Genomic DNA, 26,599 nt, shown 5'->3' with positions numbered 1-26,599 from the left:
TAAGGTGACATTGAGACTGTTCATCAAAACTTTGCGATGGTTGGAACATCTGGTGTTTTGCCAGTTTGGGGGCTTTAGAGACATAAAAAAATAAAAAAAATAAGACTGTGGAGAAGCAAAGCAACTCTAAAGTTATCTAGGTCATGTAAGCTAATTATAGCTAACCTTACTGACCTTTCAAGATTGAGGGATGTTTGTGTAACTATACCACCAACGTGCCTGTGATTCATGATGTGCAGGTGCATGTCTTCTCCCCGAGCACAAATGATTTGTTTGAACACACTTAAGGAGTCCGCTAAATGGTTCTCACCACGCTCCAAGGAATCTCAAGTGGGAATAAGTAGTACTGAGCCGAGAGGCTGTATGAACGCTTATGTTGGCCTGGATGCAAACACGGAGAGAGTCCTTCAAACGTAAAGTAGGCAATAATCCATTTAGGAGATGTGGTAATTAATAATATCTTTGACAAATGCTGTTATAGCACTTTGTTTGATTCATTCTTTGATTGGCTAACAATGCTTTACCAACAGACACAATGATAGTTTATTAACTTAAATATAAACAATGCAGACTTCATTTGATTAAGGTGAATAAGACCTATTTCAATCATACAAACACACGAGTGAAGGTGAATGTAGATCTGAGTGGTGGTTAACCCCTTTGAGCCCAAAGACGTTATTTAGTATGATAAGGGAAAATGCCGTAATATTGTTCTGATTGCACTAAAGTCTTAAAATACTTTGAGCAAGTGTCTAAAAATACAACATTTATATTTTTTTAGATCACATGAAAGTCCCACTTTTTTCAATGCTCAAAGGTTTGTTTGTTTTTTAAATAAGGAAAAATGCTAACATTATGTTTCAAATGTTTTCTATATATGTTTTCCAACCTGTATATGTGTGTGCAAATCTTCGACATTCAACTTGCTATGAGTTCATATTGTTAACAAATACTGGATTATGCTCCTTGTAAACTCACTTTTCAGCCAAAAACTTTGACATATTTAAAAAAATGTTTTTGCTTTTGAGGGACTTTAAGAAAGCCCAGAGAAAACTTCCACCAAAAAAGCCCAAATCACTTGCAGGAACAAATGGGTTAATAAATATCATGCTCTCATCACTCTGAAGGAGCCGAGCCAGTCGCAGTCGAGCATGACAACGTCATAGCAACAAATGAAGAGTCGCCTTCCTCAGGAAACAACACAGACAGCAACACGCATCTGCAGCCAAAGATCGATGTGTGATAAGCTGACTAGTAGAGTAATAAATTACCAGCTAGTCACTAACTTTGTCTGTCTGTCATTTGGTGCTCAACAAGTGGTGAACAGGTGGGATTATCAGAGCTTTGTTTTTTAGAAAGAAATGGGGATATGACAGCTGAGAGACTGAACCAAACAGCAAATGTGTTGTAAAACCAAAACAAGCTAAAAGAGGCTTAAAAAAGCTATTTATATCTGCACAGTAGGGCAATAGATCTGATAATATGATGATCGAGCAACATTGCACTGGATTTCAAAACTCACCCAACCAAAAAAAAAAAACAAGCCCATTGTTGGGCTCTCTAAACTCTTTATCCAATGAAAGTAGCTCACCTGTGCCTCCAGGCCTCTCTCCAAAGCCACTCCCCCTACAATTATCATTATGTATGTAAACACTAACGTGTAAGTACTCACTGCTCCTAGCTCATGGAAGACTCTGGTGACATGCAATGAATGCTCAGGCAGAATTTTGCCACACAGATATCTGATGTTTTTCTTTAACAATTTCAATAACAAATGTTTTTGACCTACCCGGCCTTTAATTTGAGTTTGCAAGATTGCAAACAAGAAAGATAAATTCTGTTTTGAAATGTGTATTGAAAGCGGATCATCCAAATTAAATGATTTGTCCTGACCTTTAAAGTGCTATGCTCACTGGATCAGCAACACAATGTTTTTTTCAAGGACAAGTAAACTTGATACAAATAGGTTCTGCGTTGTTTTTTTTTAATCAGCCAGTATTTAACAAGCGTTCATGTGGTTATAAGCAGCTGTGGTTTTGTATGCTGCAGCGATACCTTCCTGCCGTGTTTGTGCTCTCACTCGTCCTACACCACACCGTACAATGAAGGTGTGTTTGTGGTTTACCTTGCATTTTCTAACAGGTGGTTAAAAAACAATATTCAAACAGCATTAAGTTGGAATTAAGAGCAGTTGTTGCTGCACTGCGCTTTGCATTTAGCGTTTTGTTGTTTGGTGTGTTGCTCCTGTTCCTTCAGTCTATCACACACAACGTGACATTATGTATGACAGATGTTTTCAAGTTAAAATGTTTGACAGCGGAAAAACTGTGTCAGCTCCTAAAAAACATCCACAGTAAAGAGAAGCTTTGGTGTCAGTCCCTCAGAATCAAAGAGCAGGGCCTTCGCCTGAAACTCACAGTTCTGCAGTGACGGGAAGAAATACACGTTAGACAAGTCAACGCAGAGAGAACAATTACCTCAATAACAACATACTCATACAAACCTTTAATTAAATTGTCCAATCGCTAGATGCAGTGGAACCAGTCCGTGAAATGAAAGTACAGACGTCACAACAATTCCTGAAAAGTTCTGAACCCTACAGGGACAATTCATTGTTTTTCAACCTTATCTCTGAGTTAGGGGTATAGTGTGAAAAACCCCAGCAGTTGTTGCCGATGTTTTTCTCTGGGCGCAGCTGCAAAATCTGTTGTTATTCTTTCATGCAACAGTGATGTCGTTGAAGGCGCAGAAGAGCTACTTCCTACTGCTTTGTCTTTGGTAGCTGTGGGGCGCAATGCCACTCAAAAACCTGCTTCTTCGTATTGCTTGTGTAACGTTTCTATCAGCAAAAATGAAATCACCAAGAGTGCAGAGGATTTCATTGGCGAGGATTTCTCACAGTGAACATTGTGTTTGGGTTGACTCAGATATTCAGCTGTAATGGTTGTTTAATCAATGTTTTTTGTTGGAAGCTGTCGCCGACGACGACCCAGAGAGAGCCATGTGTGCAACGTATCCGCTGCCCATCTTTCGGCGCAGGCTGAAAACTCACCTCTTCAAGAAGTACTACCCTGAGCCTTCCTCGTAGCACTTATTGCATTCGTATTAGTTGTTGCACTTACTGTATTCGTATCAGTTCGCTGCACTTATCCTATTCGTAGTAGTTTGTAGCACTTATTATATTCGTATTAGTCTGTTGCAATTATTGTTTTCGTAGTATTTTGCCTCTGCACTGTACTTTTGCTCTGGTTTATGCTTTAAGATGCTTGTTTAAGAAAGGAGATGCACTTATGACTTCTGGTGACTAGTAGTTCTCTTGAATACCTATGTTGAATACACTTCCTGTAAGTCGCTTTGGATAAAAGCGTCTGCTAAATGACTGTAATGTAATGTAATGTAATGTATCCTCATTCAACAATTCGTATGATACCAAGCAAAAGTTACTCACCATTGTTCGTCCATTTTCCTACAAAAGCCTGCAACATGTGTCTGTCTCTGCTCATTACATGCATTCGGCCTTTTCAAAATAAACTTCCGTCTTCGCAGGAAACTCAGTAGGTTCGGTTTAGTCAACAAAACCACTTAAGTTAGGTTTAGGAAAAGATCGTCGTTGGGGTTAAAATAACCTCGGAAGATCGTTACTGAAGTACGCAAGATACGTGACAAAAACATCAACATTGACTTCTTGTTTCACATGGGGTCAAACGGGAAAACAGCGTGTGTAGAGCCGGTATATTTTCACATCTTGGTCTGTGAATTAAGGATTTATTTCAACCAAACCAACAATGGGAGCATTGTAAAGACTAACCAAGACTTGTTTGGTGAGTTGATTGTGTCTACGTTTCAACTAAGTGTATTATACGAGGCGTTAACGAGGCATTTAAGCCCGACTTAGTTTGGTGTAAAAGACAAACTTCTAGGTCAATATAGCATGCACTGGAGAATTTATCTCTTCAGGGTACTACATGTACCATCGGCACTGATTGGACATCCACTTAAATGGTGGTAAATGGATTGCAGCTCTCAGCCTTCATTTGCATTAAAACAAAATACAGTTTTCCATAGATGTCATACATCTGTTGGATGAGTGGTAGATAATCTATCCAGTACGCTTCTCTGTCATCTCACTGTCAGACATAACTGCTGTTTAAGGCACAGACACTGACTCTTGCATAAAAGGCAGCCCAACTAGCGTCCTTCTACCCACTTGGAGCGCAGCCAAGTTAAACATACAGTACACGAAAGAAAAGTTGATGTAAGGTGAGTGAACAGGGATACACATACACACAGCTCTCAGTCTCAACGGCACGCTATGCATGACGGGGACATTCACAAACCGCTGCCAGAAGACTTTGAGACCTTCCACTAATAATTTACCTGGATGCTGTTATTCTGCCATGACAGTGGATCCAACACTAAGACATATAAGAAGCAAATGAGATACAGGCGACTGCTTCTATCAGGTCGATTTAGAAGATCACACACAACCAGATGTTTTTTGAAGGAATACAACATAACTGTTGTTTGTCATTGCAGAGCAAGGATGGTCAAAAACATTGAGAGTAGTAAATGTTCCCTCCTAACCAGCATGTCCATGTGGGCTCCAGGTGGATTTAAATGTGAGCTACATGGGTACTACTTGGGCGTTGGTTTCGGCTGGGGAAACCTGTGTGGGTCCCATATGGGTTCAACATCCTGGTTCCCATGTGGCAAACCCATGTAGCCTGACAACTCAGGCCCCATGAGAGCAAGGTAGTTTTCCAATCAGAGGGTCAGTGGTTCGATACCCGGCTTCGGCAGTCGATGTGTCCTTGGGCAAGACACTTAACCCCAAGTTGCTCCCGAAGGCTTGCCATCGGTGTGGACTGGATGTTGCATGAATGTTAGTTAGAGTCTGATGGTGGCACCTTGCATGGTAGCCTGTCATCAGTGTGTGAATGGGTGAATGATATGTAATATACTACTGATTGTAAGTTTTGGATAAAAGCGTCTGCTAAATGACTGTAATGTAATGTAATGTATATATGAAAAAAAAATGTGAATTGAAGTTATATTTAATTATGAATAAAATTATAAATAATTGTTTTCAATGCATGTCATAGTTTTTCAATTTAATTGCAATAACATTCAATTAAATTGAAATAATATAAGTATAAATAATACAGCCTTGTATTAAATAATAATAATAATAACAACAGCAATAATTTATAAAATTGCCGGATTTCCTTTAACACACACACACATATATTAAGTTGGACCATATGTTTCCTGCTCTGTCGGCATGTACCAGGCCTTACAGGAATAACAGCCAACCGCCATCGACCAAAAAAAAAAAAAAAAAAAAAAAAAAAAAAAAAAAAAAAAAAAAAAAAGAAAAACTTGGGGAGTTTATAATAAGGGCGAGGCTTATTCTGTTCGGTTCCTGCCCGTGACTCTGCTCTCTGATTCCCCGTAGCGATCAGTCGGAGCGCTACATGTGTCAGTTTCGTTACTGTGTTTATTTCTCGGCTCAATGTAGAAGTTTTTTTTTTATTTAATTTTTTATTTAATCGTTTTTTTCCCAATGCCTACCAGCGCACACACAGACTCCCACAGCCGCATGCACTGGTAGTCCACACTACACTCACCCAGCACAGACACGGTGCACACGCCTGATATATGCACTAGAGCGGGTCATTTCAGGTTAAACTGGCGCTGTGTCCCGTCCAGTGGAACCGACGGAGATCACCACTGGTTCCAGTTGAGGAGGAATGCACATGCACTGGGACTCCAAGTAATATTGGATAGGAGCTTCGTCTTGCATATGCGGTATGTTTTCATATTTTATTTTTTTTCGGGGGGAGGGTTATATATATATATATAGATAGATATATATATATATATTTTTTTTTTTTTTTTTTTTTTTTTGACAACATTGTAGCCAATGACAGCCCCTCCAAAAAAAAAAAAAAAAAAAAAAAAAAAAAGAAACAGCTTAGTTGACAGTGTAACAGCTACATGGCCGGACACGCCGCTTCCTCAAGTGATCATGTTAATTGTCACGCTTTTTAAAAAAAATAAATTTAAACGTCACCCACCAATGTGTCATTTGTGCCCAGTGGAGGGAATAGTGTTTGCCGAACTACATTCATTTTTGTTGCAATTTAATGCTTGTGTTGCGATTCGGCCGACTGCTCTCACCTGGAGAAACGCGTTTTAGATCTTTCCAGAATAACTTGAGTCTCAGTGATAATTCGGTGCTATTAATCCAGCAGGCGCTACTTAAATACTTTGATATTTCAACTTTAACAAAAAAAAAAAAAAAAAATTGGTGAAACAGCGCTTCTTTTCGCCCCACGATATATATATATATTGTGTGTGTGTGTGTGTTTTTTGGTCTGCATGAGAAGGCGGAATAGGAGAAGAATTAAATCGGGGGAAAAGTTTAGATTGAATTCATTCCTGCTGTCTTTTAATCACGCCGAATTGAACAATGGCTTGTGTTCATTTATAAACATCCTTTTAAGTTGTTTTATTTGGGCTGTCAATTTGAACTAAAAGCGAGAGATCATAAAATTGTCAAATATTTGGGTCGAGGTTCTGTCAGTACAGGAGGGAGTTGGTTTAGTTGTTATTTCCCTCAGAACCCTGCGTTAAAGCGACCCTATGACTTTATGGTGATTCTGCACTGGCAGGGGTTGCTTCACTTCTACACATGTGTCTTAAAACACACACACACACACACACACACACACACACACACACACACACACGTCAGTTCTGCATTCTAGCTCACTGCTTTCCTTTCCTTTCGTTTCATTTCGACAACAGGAACTTCTCCACATCTGGCGTGCACAATGCGCCAGATGTTGTCTCACAACGCATTGGTGACCTCAGAGGTCAGACTTGGACTTGTGGACGTCACAGTTCAGTGCACTTGAACGTTGCACAAACTGAAGTAGTAGTGAAGTAGTCACAAGACATGATGGGCCATTAATGTCGAGGAAAGATTTGTTCATGAGTGTAAAGTCAGCTAACCTGAGGGATATTTGCAAATTATTGTTTATGTATACTATATATCATTTTATATGTATTTTGCAGTATGATAGGTGACATTTTTTACCATATGAGCATAAATTGATGCCTTCACTGGCTGTCAGAAAATACAAGCGTACTCGTGCATGAACGAGAGAGCAAGGTGACTGTGGGAGTGTTTTGTTTCTCTCTCTCACTGTGTGTCGAGATGTGAGGTTTAGGGTCGAATAGCATTGATAATTATGACATCAGTCAGTGTATTGAGTAAATATGTGCATATATTAAAGCACATTCCTCAGTGCAAAAAAACAAATGACAAGAAATGGTCACATTTGGTGACAGACTTCTGATGTCATTGGCTGAGTGAGATCATAACTTGACCGCAAGCATCATATCCAGTTTATTTTGGAGTCTGCGTTATATTAAAATGATGTTGTCCATAATATATTTCCATGTTAAAGCATTTTTTGGTTTGTGCACATTGTTTATTTATCTCTACATAATAAAAGAATAGCATAAATATTACTATTGAATCATAGTTGATGCTGCCAATTTTCATTTCAAGCACACAAATACATGACGAGTCGTTTTTACATCATGCAATAAGGGGAGTTTCCAAGGAGCTACTGAATGCAGCATCAGATCTCAGTTGAGGGTATTTAAGGTCGTCCAGCTGCCTCGTCGGCAGTGTTCAGTGGGAGCCTGTGTATGGAAGCATATTGATGACAAAAATATCTCAGACGACAAAACGCATTTGACCGCCACTCAGTCCGCAAATCAACCCTAGAGAGCTCAAATTCATGGATTTATAAGAGCAGAATTAAATATCTGTGAGAGGGAGGGCAGAATCCGGACCGTAACAGATGATTTGAGCATACATATTCAAATGTGGTACTAAATTTGAGCCAGCAAAAGAGATTCTCGCGCTCTTTACGATTTTAAAAAATTGCTGTTTGAATCCTCTGATCGCAAACTTGAACTGAGAGCAGTATTTTGGTGTCATTATCTTAAAAATCTAAACACGTTCACAGTAAATGACAAAAATCTGATACAATTTGCTGTCAAATGATCTAGTTTTTGATTAAGTTTTATGGCAGAGTTATTTTAAATTCAAATGAATCCAAAAGTACTTAACCTACTTGCTTACTAGCTATATATCATATCTACGTGCTAACTTCTATTTCTAATTAGATTTTCTGAACCAGATGTAGGGTTTTCTTATTTATTCTTTTTATGTTGCTATTAATACATTTAACAGAGTGGGGGAAAAAATGAATGCATGAGTATTGGTTGTTCAATGCAATTACCCCATTTGTATTGTTTGTTGTAACTTGTTGGGCTGCTAGATGGATGCCCCACCCCTCTGACGACCGTTGTAAAAACAAGTCTCGACACCTTTATATGGGAACACAGCGGCATCAGAACACAAACAGCGGGTAAAGAGGCGTGCGTTTAAAGTGTTGATTAGGATCTTTTTTATCTAATTAAACTTAACGTTACTGTCAGGCTCCACATACGCTGTCGCCCTGTTTCTCACGAAGTTATTTTTACATATAATTGATTCAATTCAGTTCTTCACATTGCTGATTTGATTTAAGAGGAATTATTTTATAACGTGTATTCATTAAATTCATGAGCAGCGGTTTGAAACTTGGCATTGGTTGAATTAAAAGCATTGTCATTCATTTGGCATCATTTATAATGAATGGATGTCATTGTAGGCCTGTAGTTTGAGGTTGGTAAATATTAAACGTACTACATGCATGATAAACACACACGGGTGTTTTCATTTATTTAGCCCGATAACAGGCAGATTGTTGAGGGAGTACAACTTAAATTGAATCAAGCAACTGTTTATATCAATTTGTTGGCGTCACATGACGGCCCAACTTCAACCTGCACAGTCGTCCAATCAGAAGTGGAAACATCTGTGAGGGCTTATAGGGCTTTTAATGTTTATTGGTAGCAACTGAACGAGTAAAGGTGTCTCTAATTGACGACAAAGCAAAGGTGAAGCTACCGAAGCATAATGAGCAGTGTGCATTTATTTTACACACATCTCGCCGTTGTCATCTTGGAATATGGCTGTGGCCATGTTGTTTTTGCGCAACCAATGAACAGATGTCACCATAATTGGACTGCGGAGGAATGACGTAGAGACGCTGTATACGGCTCTGGTAGCGGCAGTAGCCCCGCCCTAAAGCATACTCTGCTTTATGGTCTATTTGACTCTAAATGGCACCATAATTTACTAATTGAACATCATGCTGTATTGAAGAAGACTTTAAACTAGCGATTGAGACCATCAACTCATGTTTACAATGTTTACTGAGGTAATAAATCAAGTTAGAAGTAGAGTCATTTTCTTATAAACTTCTATACAATCAGACTTCTTTTTGCAATTGGTGGAGTCGCCCCCTGCTGGTCAGTAAAGAGAATGCAAGTTTAAAGACACATTCGCATTTGCTTCACTCGTCAGAACCGGAGGTTGTGCTTGATTGTAGACCAAACAATTAATCGAGAAAATAACTGGGGGATTAATCCATAATGATAATAATAGTAAAGTTTCAGCTCTGGGAGAAAATGTATAAGAATAACAAATAACAGATTGGACTAACGATAGGTTCAGCAGTATCAGAGGCAAAAAAAACAATAACATACAAACAAATCTATTGACCTAAGTAGCGTCAATTGATAGTTCTAATCATTTTCTATTCAATTAATTAACAATAAGTCTGATTTTCAAATATTGGAGTAAGAATATTCAGTTTTCATATAATTGCAGCCTTCTGAGTGAAGATATTTTGTCAGTAAGGCTTCAAGTCACATTAATCTACTGAAATATATGTATATGTATGTATATACAGTTTCTCCCAGAGGCCATGTTTTACTATGTTAACATGAAAAATGAAAAAACTTCACTTTATCAACAGGCGGTACAGTATATGCCAATGGTGCCATCCTAGAAACATCTCATTATGAAATATGCAACCAGTATGATCATATTCAGTGCTAGTATCCACAGCGGGTCATTAAAAATGTAATGACTTCTTGGCACATAATTAAATGTGACCAACTATCAGATTCATCAACGTCGTCTTGATGAGCTAACTGACTTACTGAGTCATAGTCCTTTTAATGTGCACACTGATGCAACCAGGGACTACTTTTTTTACGAGTAAGACCCGTAATGCATCATGTGCGGCTTTTTAACAACAGACAGATGCAATAAAATGACGCCATTAGGTGTGTCCCACATGTTTTAAATAATCAATGTGCAATAGTGTTGCAGATGTGCTTCCACTCTGCTGGAAAATGTTCAACTCGTGTTACAATACAGTACAGTGTTTAATATACATGTGGAGCAAAGGATCATGGGACCAGACATATAAAATGGAAGACTTGTTTCACGAGCAGATGATTCATGCCGTACAATGCATGGGGGGGTTACCTAATTGTCTTCTCTTATTCAGATAATGCAGTAGCTGCTGCTTTTAGTAGGCGTTTGGAACTTCATATTGTGGGATTTAATTAAGCGGGAGAATGAGAAGAATTAAACCCGTAAACCCACAAACTGTGGTGTGATTTCAAAGCCCGTAACGCAGCACTGCTCCACTTGGTGATGTAGTTTATAGAGCCGTTGGCTATGTAAGTTGGCAAGTGTGTGTTTGCATGCAGGTACAGGCAGACGTGCTCGTAGTTGCACAGAGCTGTTATTGTTCTTATGGGAGAAACTTGATACATTCCACAGTGAATGTTGTCTGGTATGAATTTATCTGTCTTGTTGATTTTGTAACACTCACCACAACCAATATAAGTCTTATTAAAATGAGTTGTGTGTCAGTTTATGATGAAATCTATTGTATGGTATTGTACTGGAAAGAAGTCTATGGCACTAAATGATGTAACGTTTGGAATACTACCATTATTGAGTTGTGGCCTGATAATTAAACATGTATTTTTCAGTTTAAGACTGAAATACCAATCCAAATTGCAGATACACAATCGCATTATGATATAGAGCCTCGAAACTGACATTACAATGTTCCAATTTTACTATTAATAATTTCAGATATGATATCGGTGCATATCTATTTAGTGGGAGCTACCTAACTGTTTACCGCCTGAAATGCATTAATCACTGTTACAAGGGTTTGTACGGTGATTTTACAGTATTTAGGGATTATTAACCTTCCTGCACTGGCGGGTCTAATTTTAACAAAAAATAATAATAATAATAATTAAAAAAATAAATAATAATAATATATATATATATATATATATTAAAATTATTAAAATGAGACTTATATAAATATAATTCCCATCTTAATAATTTAACTATTTTACATAACTTCCTATTTCTGAGTTCTTAATTTTTTTATAGTTTTGATTTTGCTGTTTTTTTTATTTCCGAAGCATTCATCTCTCCATTGCTCCACCTAAATATCATATTTCATCAATTAACCATAACCGCAGCTGCTGCCCAGCCACATGTGGATTGGTTGAGGCTTGAATGTGGAGTTCTACAGAACAATGAACAGCAGCTACATTAATTCATCTTGCAGTTGCAATATTCCGTAATGATCACAAGTTAATTTCTATCCTCCCAACAGAGGATCTTTATAAGGAGAGAGTTTGAAATGTACTCCGGCCTTCGCCCTCAGATAAAGGCTTTGAATGGCGTTAATCAACTGCTCATACATTTTGCACGTGTTAGGTTGGATTGAGCTTTCTTTAGCGAAGTGAAATCACATCGGCTGCGAGGGTTCCAGTAACAGGCTGCAAGGTAACGGGATCCAAAAGCTCAGACTGGTTGAGTTTAAAGGCAGTTCACTCTGTCATCGAGGCAGGATTACAGTTAACGACTGGTGGATTGAATCAGGCTAACGGCTCTCACATAAACAAGCAGGCAGACAGTTAGGTCGACAGGTAAACAGCAAGGCAGGGGCCTGAACATTTTGCAAACCTAAAGGGGAATCGGTTGCATCAGTGACTCTGAAAGGCGCTTTGTCAAGACTGAGAAATGTTGACATTGGGGTTATCTCAATTTGGGAGATTACAAATGTTTAGATGGAAAACTTGCATTACAAACTGGTAGAATAGAGTTTAAAAGATATGTACATTAGGTCTAATGACAAGTTGCTATCGAGTTGAGTTATGTAGGAATAATACAAAAACCCTTAAGGATTCCCTTAAACAAATTGGCTAATTCTCTTTAGAGCAACACATAGTATGGTGAGCTAATGAGCTGATGGGAGACCTCTTAACAGCAGATGGCAAGTCCCAAAGATTTGAGTAGAAATAATAGAGAATGCACTCTACATAATGCAATTACACTAAGCAATTACTATAAATGTGATTCATTTGCATTTCCGGCCACCTTTTTTTTGTTGTGCATTTTCAATTTGGGGATACAAATAAAACCCTTAGTGGAAATACTGGATACACGCTGAAAAAAAGTCTTTATATATTTAAGTATTAAGTATTTATGGACACAATTTGAACAAATTAGTGGATCTCTGTGAGGAGAGAGTTGGAAATTTCTCCTTAATAAGATCATTAATTACAGACCTATTTATGTATGTAATTCCAATAATGGGTCCAAAGCAATAAACCATTATGTGAATCTGTATACCTCACTGTGTATACCTAACATCAGGCTGTAACTACTTTACATATTATGTAACAGAATTAGAGATGTTTACACACATTTGGCCAGTGCAAATTTGAATTACGTTGTCCTGAAAGGTTTATGAAAATGTATTGATCTAACTTAATGAAGCTAAGTTAGCTAACATGAAGGGTTCGGTTGAACAAATTCAGGTCCGTTTGCCTTATTAGTGCCATTTGTTTTGGCAGATATGGGTTTTTTTTGCATGATTTTAAAAGCTGATGGTGAAATCTATTCAGCAAGCAACTTTATAGTTGATCTGTGTATGGCCATGTACATATCCTTTGATAACCATGGTATGCACGTCAGTGTGGGTATTTTCCCTGATCAAAAGGTCGAAAGCTGATAAAACTGCTGTGCTTTTATCAGACTCTGTGTACAGACTCAGTTCATTAAGTTCATTAAAAAGTATGTGATAGTGACCCCACAGTCATAAACCCTGAATCATTTCTGTACAAGGCCACTCGTTTTCGTGCTGTCTCTACCTGGACGTCATTAACATAGGGTCGATTTTCAGTCTAACAATGGGCCTAATACAAATATTAATAACGCTTTGTGAGTTATTTTGTGAGTAGCTTGATAACAATTTTTCAACACCGAGCTACCTTTGTTGTACCTGATACTTGATATAGTTCAGACACACATAATAATCATCCGTCAGTATGGATTTTACTCTATAGACTGTTTATTTGAAATACATACCGCTGCTGTTCTTACAGTATCTACATTAAAGAGTAAACTTGGAGCTCAGCGTTTCGCCCCGAGGACGTTTGATTAACACATCTTTGAAACAACCAGAACCTCAACCCTGTGAACTCACACTCAACTGGCGTCTTGTTATGGATCTGATTATCAGCGGCAGTTCTGTTGTGTTTGGATTCTACTATGACTTTTTGTCATGTTAGCTTCAGTTTGATGCTTTTTCTTCCCCATTCTGCAACATCCTTTGCAATAACTAGACATTTAACCGACCATCTGTGTCCGTGTAGCTTTGATTATGTGTTTTTACTGGATGTACTGAAATGTGTATGGTAGCTTTCAGTGTTGTCGCCACTCTGTCTAGGAATGTTTGCATCCAACTCAACCTGTTGCACCAGTTGTTTGTAAGTTCGCACGTGACCTGTTTATAACATAGAGTTTTTTCCTAAGCGGAGATTTACCCGTAACAAAAATAAAATTGGTTGCAGCACTCACACAAAATGTTAAAACATTTTTGGTTGTTTCTCATGAGAGATTTTTGGATTTAGTAGTATGATCTCACTGCTTTGAAGTTGGGGAAAAAAAGTAATTTCACAAACTTTAATTCATCAGGACATTTGAAACAGAATATGGCAGTTGTTGTTGGGTTGTTTCCTTATGTTGCCAGTTAACTTTTCTTTAGTCTAACATTCTCTGTGGCTTTATCCCAAGATCCTTTGGTTGTAAAAAAGACAAGTGCGATCATTTTATGTGTAAAGATGGCTTTAGGTCAGATATTTTTCTAAGTATTGAGACAATGAGCCTCCTCTTAGACAAAAGCTTGGATAAAGCTCGCCTTGCCTAGAGGATCATAATTACGTTATTTGATCCAGTCAAAACTTGAGCCAGAATAGCATAACTTCAGAGTTCATAAAATACATAAAAAAGGTTGGTTCTAAGACATTTAGTACTTTATGACTCTGGGGAACCTGGAAAAAAAAACCCCAGTAACATTCCCCAAAACTAGGCTGCTGTATCTCTGAACTATCAACCAAATCACACATAAATAAGCCATGCTGTGTCTTTTGATAACTATATAAATCACTTAATATTTTTACTTAGGCAGCCAGATATCATCCTGGAAAAGCCACTAAAGATTATTGGTGTGGATGATGACTATGCCCTAAAGGATTATGGCATAACCAAGCTGAGCCATTAGAGAACAGTTGCTGCAACAACTGTTCTTTTCCAGATGCGAACTCCCAACTGTCCATCAGACCTGAAAGCACCAAACCATGCTTGTCACTCCCCAGAGCTAACCCCAAACGCCTTGACAGGGTCTTTCTCCACTTTGTTGTAACAACATGGAGCAGCCACAAGCTCTTAAAAGATAATAATCCTATTTAACTTTAATCCTACCAACTAGGGGTACCAGCAGACCCCATCCTACCGACATAATGAACACACAAGGACTACAGACTATAAATTACAATGTCTTCTCAACTCGTTATTGGATTATGTAATTTATTTCATCTGGAAAAAAATGATTAATTAAGGAAAGTAACAGTTACTTTGCATATTGTGTAAAACAAAGGTATGCAGAGCACATGAGGAAATCTGTCTGTCTTCTTCAAAATGACTTACAGAGTGCTTTAAATATTCAGTTTCCTGTCACCATAATTATATATTTGTCAGATGCTTTGTGTAACATTTAGACCTACATATACATTATCATTAAAAGTTTGGAATCGCCGGCTACAAAAGCCTGATTGTACATGGAGAACAAACCGCTGTACAACGGTTCAACCAGCCCAACAAGTGAAAGGGCAGAAAGAGACAAAGATGCCTTTGAGCAACGGTTGAATAAGAATATAAGGAAATCAGCAGTCGTTGGAAGCTTGGCATCAAAATGTGTACAGTTTTATGTAAAGGAACAGCTTCCTGTATTAGTGTCAAGGGCACAACACTGTGAACAAGCTGGGATCAAACAATTCTCAAATCTTCATAATAGAAATGAAGGGTTGTGTATGGTTATCACTGTTGGAGTTTAATGATGGGTTATCTGCTGAACACTTTGGACAAATCACAGTTCAAACCTATTCAATTAAACCTCTGGGGGCCCAAAGAAAAAAAATGGAAGCAAATGCACCATGAACGGTAACTAACTGTTTGTGGACTGGAAAACCAATTCAAAATCCAAGGTCCTCACTTATTCTCCCCTTTCATGCAAGCATGCGAGGGCATCCGCCAAATGGCAGATTAATTCTTCCTTTTGGGCAAAGACTATTTCGAATATAATAATAGATTCAGTGTCTGAATTATACTGCAGATTCCAAAACTTTTCAACAGTAGTGTATTGTCAACAAGGGAGTATTTCAGTGGCATGTTCTGCTACTTCAGTGTGGAAAATGTGATAGTGACGAGGTGGCAGGGCTCTTGACCAACTGTGACGGGTGGTGTAATGTTTGGCCGGCTGCGCATACTGTACTCTGCAGCTGTCAGAAACATTTTCCACTTGTCCCTGTTGCGCTGCTGTCCATATATTGCAATACACCCATTCATTCTGACTTCTTTAGCTACAGCATAATAGATTCTCTCAAAACCGGTATAGGGGTTTCATTTACATATTCTGAAAGCCAGGATGTGACATATACATGAACAAACACACAACTCGAACCTGGTAATAAGCAGAAATATTAATAATGTCAATGTAAGCTCATTCATATGGTCATTCTGCACCCCAGGGCTTTGAACAAAAAAGCTCAGTGAATACATCTTTCATTCCGTTGAAATTAAGCAGTAGACTCTTTAATTTTCCCTGACCTTCATATCCGAGCGGCCGCATGCGTCAAAGTCAGCCGGGGTGCCCATGAAAGAGTGACAGTACATCAATTAACATTCCAGCCATATTGACTGGAGGTCTTTCATAAGAGCCGTTGAATGGAGAAAAACATTCTGTAAGGTGTTATTTTTGATAGAAAGCCCAAAGCCAATGAAGTGACATCGGAAGACCTACTTATATTTAGTATCTTGAGTTCTGGGAGCATGTTTCAAGATCAGGAGTTGACTAGAAGGACTTTTCTTTTATCAGAAAGCTTGCAGGCTGTTACCCAGAAACAGTCAGTGTGAGTCCTTGAGCTGTGGCCTCTCGCCAATGATAAGGGCTTCAGTTAAATGCCAAATATTACTTCGCTTCATCCAGTTTTTTTACAACCCCCCCTTTTTTGTTCCACATTGCCTTCTACTTTAATTAAAACTGATTGAACATAGATTTGAGCAGATTCATCCTTTGGGATCCTCTAAAGTTCGTCAGACTTGGAGGGGATTGTTGGTTAGCTGTGATCTCTAACTCAAGTTTAAACGATGGCTCGGTCATTCAAGGATACTCAAACTTGAAGCCACTCCAGCTTTGCCCTGGCCCGCTGCCTCGGCCACTCATGCCATATTTTCTTCTCAGGTTTTTATGTATTCGGCTCAGTTCATATTCTCAGTCCTGACCAGACTCCCAGTCACTGCTAGAGACATCCATTCCTAAAGCATGAAGTTGCCTCCATGCTCCACAGCGTGAAAGGTGTTATCCAGATGTTGAGTGCTTGTTGGTGTTTCCATAAGATAAGATAAGATAAGATAATCCTTTATTAGTCCCGCAGCGGGGAAATTTGCAAGGTGTAGTCGTTGCCATTCGCAATAAAAGCTTATTGTGTAATCACAGACATGCTGAGTTATTTAAAGGACCACACCAGCAGTCGGACAATATTATCAGTTGCAGTTGAATAAAACTTTGAAGCTGCTCTAATCAATAAGTTTCTATTGAAACGGGTCAAATGAGGAAGTATGATGTGAAAGATGGCGCTCATATTGGCAATCTCGCATAGATTTAACTCTAACCTATCACGTTGAGGTTATCATTAATGTTCTACAGGAGGCAATGGATTAAGCTAATGTTAGCTAAGAGCTAACCATAGAAAGTACTCGTAAAAACTGCACTCAGTAATATTTCTTGGTTTTCTCAATGGATCAAATGACTGTGTGTAATCACTTATAGTGACAAACTCACAGGGAAGGATTTCACCACGGCTCTACAGAGCGTGTTAGCATCTTTTAGCTTGTTGTTTTGGTTTTACAGATCACAACATTTAGTAAAGTTCTCCCGATTCCATCAACCAAATTTCCAGCAGCAGCAGCAGCAGAGATAGCTCTGATAAGCCCACGGTAGACTAATAACAGACAGATGCATTTAGCATCTGGTGAACATAGTGGAGCATTTAGCAGCTAAACAGTCAGATATTTGGTAGCCAAACATGGTTGATTTGAAGTCAAGTATGAAGTGTAATGGATTGGACTTGAAATATTTTTCTTTAGCCATCTGTCAGGCTTGAATGGGTGTTTGAAAGAGAGATTTAATGTGTTAAAATTATCAAAGGTGTGTTCTTACTGTGATAAAAAGCCGTTGATCTGGCTTTCCTCTTTTTGTAAGGAGCCAAGCTGCTGACAGTATCTATACAAAACCTACAAACCTAAATGAAAAAATATCAAGATGTTACTTCTGGCATGAATTATTACTTCAAGAGGTTTTTGCGGCCTGGCTGCAAGACGTGGAAATAGTTCTGGACACTATATAAATGATATAAATACAGAAGGGTCATATTGTGAGGTGGTTAACCTTCTAATCTGCAACAGGTCGTGTGTACATCTTTCAAAAAGAGAATCTAAGCACAAAAACTGATTGGGTCAATCGTTAAAAATAGTTGCTTGGGCAGAGAAATATCCCACAAGCTCAATTTAAAAGCTTTAAGTCTGAGTTGCTCAACAAAATATATTTTTCAAATGCATTTTAATTTACCGCCATTGCAGTTGTTCTTCCTGCACGTAGTCCAGATGTTGAAAGAGAACCAGAGTTTAGAAACACAGCTATGAAAGGCTTTGAGAATTAAGGAAAATAAACACAGAATTTGAGATTTTAGAGAAAAGAACAAGAGACAAAAATGATTCATTATGGGCAATTATTGTTTCCATTTTGGATTTTAATTCCAGTAACACTTAATTATTCTGGTTATACTCACTCCTGGTTCTGATTCTTGGCATGCTATTTTCAAGTAATAAAAAGAAACAGTGAATTTATCTTTCCATGAACAATTTAATGTTACAGAAAAAAAGTCCCCAGTAGTGAGCCAAGTAGGTGGAGCTACAACAAAGTACAACCAAACATGAATGAGACATTTTAGGCAACCAAAAACGTTCCAATCAACTTGTATGAACTGAAACATACTTTGAAAGGGTTGAAGTTGTTAGAAATAAACATGGAGTTTATAGAAGTCCCATACCAAACAACGCATAATTTACGAAAACTTGACTCTTTATAGAGACCATAAACTCATGTTCACAATGTTTACTGAGGAAATAAATCAGGTGAGAAGTAGAGACACAAAGTTTAAGACCTTTAAGGATTGACTTCAATTTTAAGAGGTAACCACCTGAGACTTCACTGTTACACCACATGCAGTCTAAACTTTTGTACAGAATATATATAATATGTATATATCGATGGACATCTGGCATGGACATATTCTTGCACAAATATTATACTTTGTTGTATCACAAGTGTATTTTGTGAAGTTTTACCATTACATTACATTACATTACAGTCATTTAGCAGACGCTTTTATCCAAAGCGACTTACAGGAAGTGTATTCAACATAGGTATTCAAGAGAACTACTAGTCACCAGAAGTCATAAGTGCATCTCCTTTCTTAAACAAGCATCTCAAAGCATAAGCCAGAGCAAAAGTATAGTGCAGAGGCAAATTACTACGAAAACAATAATTGCAACAGACTAATCCGAATATAGTAAGTGCTACAAACTACTACGAATAGGATAAGTGCAGTAAACAAATACAAATTCAATAAGTGCAGCAACTAATACGAGTGCAATAAGTGCTACGAGGAAGGCTACCACCTTTAGCTTTCTTCTTCCAGTCATAAAATAATAAATGCGGAACATCAAACACATGTTGCTGGACTCAATGATGATTGATGAGCCATATCTCCACTGTCCATAAATGTCAATAAACCTACTTATAAAATCACAGATAAAGAGACGCTCCTTATACTGAAGTTAAGGTCTTACCTGTTTAAACGTTTTCGTCTGTATCAAAAGTACTACGGTAGTCGTTGTCTGTACATCCATGGTGACATAGCAACCACCGTCTCTACAGTATACCGCTAAATATATACATCCCATAAGAAAAAAAAGTGACAAAAATCAATGAAAATTAACATTTTATTTTTGTTCTACTCTGCATTTTTGTTTTTACACAACTGAAGCTCTCTATCGAATAATATACAGATGGTTAAAAACATACGTACAAAATTATTTTAAGTTTTTTTTCTGCCCTTATTTTGTTTTCATATGTGACTAGGCTGATTTAACTCTTGCAATTAGGATTAATAATGTTCTCTAGCTATTTATTTATCTATGTTGGCCAAGTTTTATATCAGCCATGGACTAGTTTGATAAATGACTGTGATAAACAACCATGCAGCCATATTCTTTCCAGTCACACTCCTTCTTCCTCCTCCTCTCCCCTCTCTCAGCATATCACAGAGCCAGACACTTCGACAGAAGGAAGTAAAACAGATAGCTAGGCAGAGAGGAAGCTGTCAGACTGTGCCCTGGATGCTACACACTTTAAGACAAAACTGCCTTGTTTTCTTTTTTTTCTTTGGCGTCATGTCGACTCTCTATGGATCTGTATGTATGTTTGTGCAGAAGAACACAGGTTGGCCAAGATTTCTTGCATTTCTTTTGCCATGAGGTGTACTTGACTCATCCGTCATTCTGCTTTCTCTTCCTGTGTCACTTCTTTTTTTCTTTTTCTTGTTCCCTATACCATATGTCAGTCTCTAGTACATGAGTGTGTGCGTGTGTGTGTGTGTGTGTGTGTGTGTGTGTGTGTGTGTGTGTGTGTGTGTGTGTGTGTGTGTGTGTGTGTGTGTGTGTGTGCGTGCATGGTTGTCGGTTCAAGTTAAAATCACTCCAAGAGCAAAAAGAATCCTGCAAAACACTGAGTTCTGAGTGGTTATTTTTTGCAGACTTTATCTTTACTTGTCAACTGGAGGATTTTAGTGGAAAAAGAAAAGTGCGTGTGCACGGCTGCAGAGGAAGTCTGCAGTCAATGTGTTGTACTCGACACCTTGGAAATGGATTTACAAGATGGTATGTGTTTGTTGTGAGAGGATGGGACATGGGGATTCCCATTGTTGAAAGGTTTTCGGAGAGAAATCCCAGTTTTGTGCCTTCGCAGTGGGATTTTCAGAGAGAGACACATTTGGCTAATTAGATTCAGACATCTAAGTAATCAGATGCTTCGCCCTGATTTGGAGGAAATGGCTGAGAAGTAAACAAACGGCTTTAGTGCTTCTGCCACAGCCCTCCAACTGCTCTTAATGTTGGATTGAGACTAAAGCTGATTTTTTTTTCGTACCTTTAACCTTTTTTTACCGCAATTAGTCCTAAGCGTATTGTAGATTAACGTCGGCTAAACACTGCAGTTAAATCTGTTTTGGTGTGGAAAGTAAAAAAAATCTGAGCTTAAATGGCAATCTGTTTTGGTTTTAAAATTCAAACATTTGGATCTTCAGCAAATATTTATTGGTTTGCTGGGAAAGTGTTAGAAAAAGCTTTGCGTGAGGTTTGTTTGCACGGGGTGTGATTGGCTCTGCTCTCTGATGCAAGTGGTTTTTATAAAAAAGGGCTGTATCAAAGCCCATTAATGCTTTTGTGTTCTCAGCACACTGTAGATGCTCAGATGTATTATTGGGAGTGGATGGATCAGATAGATGGGGTTTTTGGCTGTGTTTCATGGGAAACGCATACAGAAATGCATGCATTGTTACTCCATAAGTGAAGGCAATACAGCGCACCTGACTCGTTCACCACAACACCCATGTATAATATGAAACTCCTATACTTGTAAGCGGAGAACATTTCATAATTAATAGATTTTTTGGTTTGGTTTATTAGTTCATTCGATATTTTACAGTCTATTTATAGTATTTATTTCATAATGTCTTATTTATTCATTTATTTATTAAGTATTAAATGCATTGGAGCTCGCTGCAAAAACCGGCGTACAGCAGTGATTTAAATGAGCGAACAGCTAACAAAGATTCAAAGTATTGACTGTGACTGCGGCTTCAGTCTTATTTGGCAGTTTAGCAGTGAACTCTAAACTTACTTAGCCTCCCAGGTTGACCGTTTTTAATTGGCATTGTGGCAAAACAGCCTGGAACTAATGTGTGTTGTGTTTTGGTTTAAAAAGAAAGAAAAAGTTCTTTGACATTTCTCTAAGAGGGACCCCTGTGGATTGGAAAAGACTGCTGTTGATCACAGAGGTTACTGTGCAGCATACAAATTTAAAGTTCAGTGAGGAGAGCAAACTGTGCGGCAGTTCCCAGAAACACACACGCACACGCACACGCACACGCACACACACACACACACACACACACACACACACACACACACACACACACACACACACACACACACACACACACACACACACACGCGCTCACAAATAAAAGTGTGGCAGCCAGACTTAGTGTTCTTCCAATATAAAAGACAGGCAGGGTGCCTGCTCACAGGTTTTTAAGTAAAAGCTGTAGCTGTTGTCTTACACCACATTGACCTTTAATTTTTTTTTTTTTGTCTGCTATTTATCCTTTTTTCCTCTTGAACACGCCTGTTGCTTTCTGAGAAACGCCTTGACCTGAGCTCTTCAACCGTAAGCCGTTAGCTGTGGTGGCCTTGTGGTGCAAAACCAAACCGGAATGTGGAAATAACTTCAAAAAGCCTAAATACTAAATTACAAAGCAGAAGAACAACTCATGGAAATGCTGAACTTATTAGCTTTGTGTATTCCATGGCACTCATGAATACAGTCTTCCATGATTATAGCCTTGGAAAACATTACGTCAACCAAATGAATAGAATATCCTTTATACAGGCTGAGGCAACAGTGTGACAACATAGTATTGTGTGAGTGGAGAGTTTTCCCAGTAGGCCTTGATGACGAGACAGTGATAAGCTTAATGTGCTGCGCATTAAGAAGCCTACACTATCTCTAATCTTCTTTTTAGTAGTCTAATCCTCTTCTAGCCTTGGTAGCAGGAACACTGTTACTTTTACTTTTCAAGTTATTGTTTCAATGATAAAACACAAATGTGAGTAATCTGGTTTTTTTTATGTATTTTTTACGAGTTTTTGAAGTGTCAGTATTATGTTTAACAGCCCATATAATTATATGTATATGACAGCCCTACTAATACTACTACTATATGTGTATATTCCTAGACTCACAATAAGTGAAGCCTTTGGCACTATGAGAACACCATCAAAAAAAAATATTGCACGTAATTATAAAATTTTCTTTGTGTATAGATTAAACAAACAAAATAACAAATGACCTTTACAGGTATAGGTTTATTTTGAACATTGGACATAGCCAGGATAGCTGGTTCCCCCTGCTTCCAGTTTTCATGCTAAACTAGGCTAACCACGTCCTGATTCCAGCTCTGTACTCTCAAAGGCAACAAGCGTATTTCCCCAAAATGTTGAACTATCCCTTTTAGTGAATGGTACGATACAAGCCATCTGTATTTTCTAATGAATGGTCAGTTTATCTGATGGTTATTCTCCAAGTTTTCATTAGTAATATCCGCTACTTGCTCCATAATTGTGGATCCGGGAGAATAATAAGAGAAAAAACCAAGAAGAAATACAAATCACTTGCATATGACTGATGCAGGTACCGCAATTTTGGACGGAATGTCAACTCTAAGGATATGGCAGAATTGAAATTTTATTAAAAACAGCAGGAAACCCCCAGCTAGGGATCTTTTCTGTTGATTTGAAGTCACTAACAATCTGTGCAGCTAATCACAGCACAAACTGAGCTTAAGTGACTCTTCCAACATTGTTGTTGTTCTTGGCATCTACATCATTTGGCAGATAACTGTAATTGAATCTATTTGCGTCATCCATCTCGCCTGCTTTGAATATTTACCTGATGCACCTGATTTCCCCCCTTCACAGACGCGCAGTTGTGTTATGGCTCCAACTAGACCGCCTCGGTGCCTTTTGACATTGTATTTTAATTATTTTTCTATGTCCTTATCAAATGTTTTTGGGGGATGCTGAGATTAAGCGTTGATTCTTTAAAACCATGTTCTGTGCAGGAAAGCCCCACATGGATTGTCAGTCGTTAAGCATTGAATCATATATGACTGAAGAACAGGAACAAGTCACTGGTGTAGTTTCCTGTCATTTCCCGTGTGGATCCGACAGAGTTTGACCTGTGTTGCTGACAGCAGATAATATTGCCACCTTTATGCTGACATACACGTCTTTCTCAATCCTTCGTTTCAGCAGGCTATCCCCAGTGACATTTCAACACAAATATTTCATCTATTCAGTGTGTTATTTTTGAACAAACCTAGAGTTGAAAGAAGGGCTTAAAGTTAAACCTTCCACTAATTGAAATATACTCAGACCACTTAAACTGGATAAGTCTGTGCAGTCTGGCGTTGATCCTTCCTTGGATACGAATAACTTTCCAGAGTTTTCAAAGTTTTCAATTGAATAAGTTTCTGCGTTGGAGACATATTGACTTACTGAGTTTAATGTGCTGTGATCTACATTGCAATACACTAATGTATTCTTTCTCTTTCTTCTATGTGACTGGATTGTGATAATGAACCATTGACACCACTACAGGTGAGTCTCACTCCTTTTTTAGCTTTCATTCCTTGTTGGATATTAACTGTGTGGCCATGTAGGGATCTGCTGAACGGTACCCAGATCAGGTCTTAGTCTAATTCTTTTTAGTCCTTAATTCAAGAATCAAACCTCAGTACTATTTTGGTTAAAAAACAAAACGTGTCGGTGGCGCAATGAAGAGAAAACCGTGAGATGTAATTGCTTATTCCTTGACCAGATTATTCCTGATTGTAATCAAAATTGGCCAGTTTTAGCTTGGATTCTATTTTTGCAATGTTTTATACTGCTACTTATGTTTAACATGTAGCATTGTAGAACTTTGGCTTCTTTGTTAAAGAAAAAAACATTTATTTTCTATATATTTTTTTGATTAATTATACTTTTTATTTCAAGTCAATAATCTAGTGACTTTGACTTGATCACCAACAATTTTTAACTGAACAGCTATACTTTGAATCAACGTCACAGCAGCCAATCACATTGTAAAAGCTGGAGGGGGAGGTGTGTTTGTCAGTTCAGACCAGCAGACAAACAACAGATGACATCTCTGATCATCACACTTTGACATAGTGCTTTAGACAAAAGGCGTTTTGTTACGAATGTTGGTGAGACAAACAACACCAAATGTTTGTCAGATTCTGAATCTAAAATAATGCAGAAATATGCCATTCTTTACTGAGAAGCATTACGTTTGATTGAAAAAGAGAGTGGTCTTTGTAAAACACCTGTTGATTGTTTCTAGAATTTAAATGATTTGATGTGTCTTCCGCCCAAAAAAACACACGCAGCTTTCTTCCCATTACATTTTGCGAGTATTAAATGAGGAGGTTCTTTTTTTTATCTGTATCACGGGAAGTATCTCCTTTGGTTTTCCACATCACTTTCTAATTATGTCTCTAAATCCATATTCCCTGATTCAGTGCAGGATTTCTACAAAACGGATAACACAGGGCCCTGTGCGGGTTTACACACTACCTGTGCCGGTGCCTTGAGCAAACCCTCTAGTTGTGTGGCCCTAATGTGATCCTGTGATAATCGTGAGTGGATTTATGTTAGGTGTGAGGAGCTTATGAACCCCCTGGCAGTCTGTGTGGAGCTGCGCTGTATTTTCATGCTTCAGGGAAAGTTGAAAAATGCTCTCAGGCTTGGATGTGGTTGAATTATTCATGGAAACGGAGGGAGAGGAGCTGTAAAAGCCTTCATCTTCACTTTTCTGCCCCTGTCTGTGTGGCTCTGTGGTGCACTCCGAGTGATGGGGTGAATTGGGCTAAGAAGGCATGTGATCATCTGCGTAGAATATTGATACCACATGGAGAGGTGGGGGAAAGAGCTGGTAGGTGGGTTATGCTAATGTGGTACACCAGTTGCGTTCTCCTTGTGGATTACCATCCAGGCCGCACAATTTCAGGGATGTTGTCGATCTATATCTTAACATCTGTTATGTATTTTTGTGTAGCCTATCATGCTGGTTGTCATGTAGACATTCACATGCAGTATACTAAAGCGTTCATTGCTGTCAGCAGCTCGTAAAACCTAAAATCTATGTAATGCCAGAAGGAATGGAGACAAACTGCAGCCGTGCTGGCATTGAACTGCAGTACTCAGTTATATGGATGAACAAGTTTAACCGCTGCGGGTAATATGATCAATACTGTAGCTAACATGTTATGAATTGGAGACAAAGTACTTGAATTGTGAGACTTACCACATCTTATGGGTTCAAATTTAGGGAAGGTTGTACTTGTATGTTCATTGGAGTTAAAGGATACAGCTGATGATATTCTATATATTTCATGTCAGCAAATCCCATGAAAATACCCAAATACTCACTGAATTTATCTACCAATAAGCATGTGTATTTGAGGGCTGATGTATCTAATTTCTTTGTGCCATAGAGCTCCATTGTTGTCCAATATATTAGACAAATGACTCATCACTGAGTTACATTTATTTTGACTCAATCACACAAACTGTAAACCACTCTGCTTCTCACTGGACAACCAAATGTGGATAAATCTGAAAGAAGTCCGCCACGAACGCATAAAAAACTGCTTTGAGTAATTTTAAAGATTTATTTGTTTGATAAGAGCAAATGGGCGGATTGCCACAGACAGTAGAGAGGGGAAATCAAAAAGTGTTGAGAAACGAACACATCATTTGGGTTTGGTCTTTTAATGGGACTTGTTGACAATAAGAAAAACATGGATAAAACGGCAGCCTAATCCTTTTAATAAGATTAATTTGAAGCATGCATTACATCATTGCTGATGGCTAAGAGAAGATACTCCAAACCCTGGCCCGGGGTTTCTTGTGGTTGTCTTCATGGGTTTCCCTTTGTTTAGTTTTTCAGTCATCAGATGTGAAACCAGCAGCAGGACTGAAACATTGTTGAAAGCTCTTTTTCTTTTCTACCTTATTGAACAAAGTGGTAAACATCACTGGGGGATTTCCATTCAT

The 26,599-nt window shown here is 38.3% G+C and overlaps 1 protein-coding gene across 3 annotated transcripts in view; it reads left to right on the top strand.

The window, feature by feature from the left end:
• Nucleotides 1-5,433: 5,433 nt before the first annotated feature.
• Nucleotides 5,434-26,599, top strand: part of thrb (thyroid hormone receptor beta) — an 84,511-nt gene continuing 63,345 nt past the window's right edge. For 2 of the 3 annotated variants that reach the window (XM_054606022.1, XM_054606019.1), the window contains exon 1: nt 5,434-5,808. The gene's annotated coding sequence lies outside the window, so the exon portion shown is untranslated. Of the gene's footprint in view, nt 5,809-20,116; nt 20,142-26,599 lie in introns of those variants that run through there. The other variant, XM_054606021.1, reaches the window with a different exon arrangement.

Source organism: Anoplopoma fimbria, chromosome 10, assembly GCF_027596085.1.
Source record: "Anoplopoma fimbria isolate UVic2021 breed Golden Eagle Sablefish chromosome 10, Afim_UVic_2022, whole genome shotgun sequence".
NCBI classification, from domain to species: Eukaryota; Metazoa; Chordata; class Actinopteri; order Perciformes; family Anoplopomatidae; genus Anoplopoma; species Anoplopoma fimbria.
Note: the sequence above shows the minus strand (reverse complement) of the source record. Positions and strands in the feature narration are given on the sequence as shown.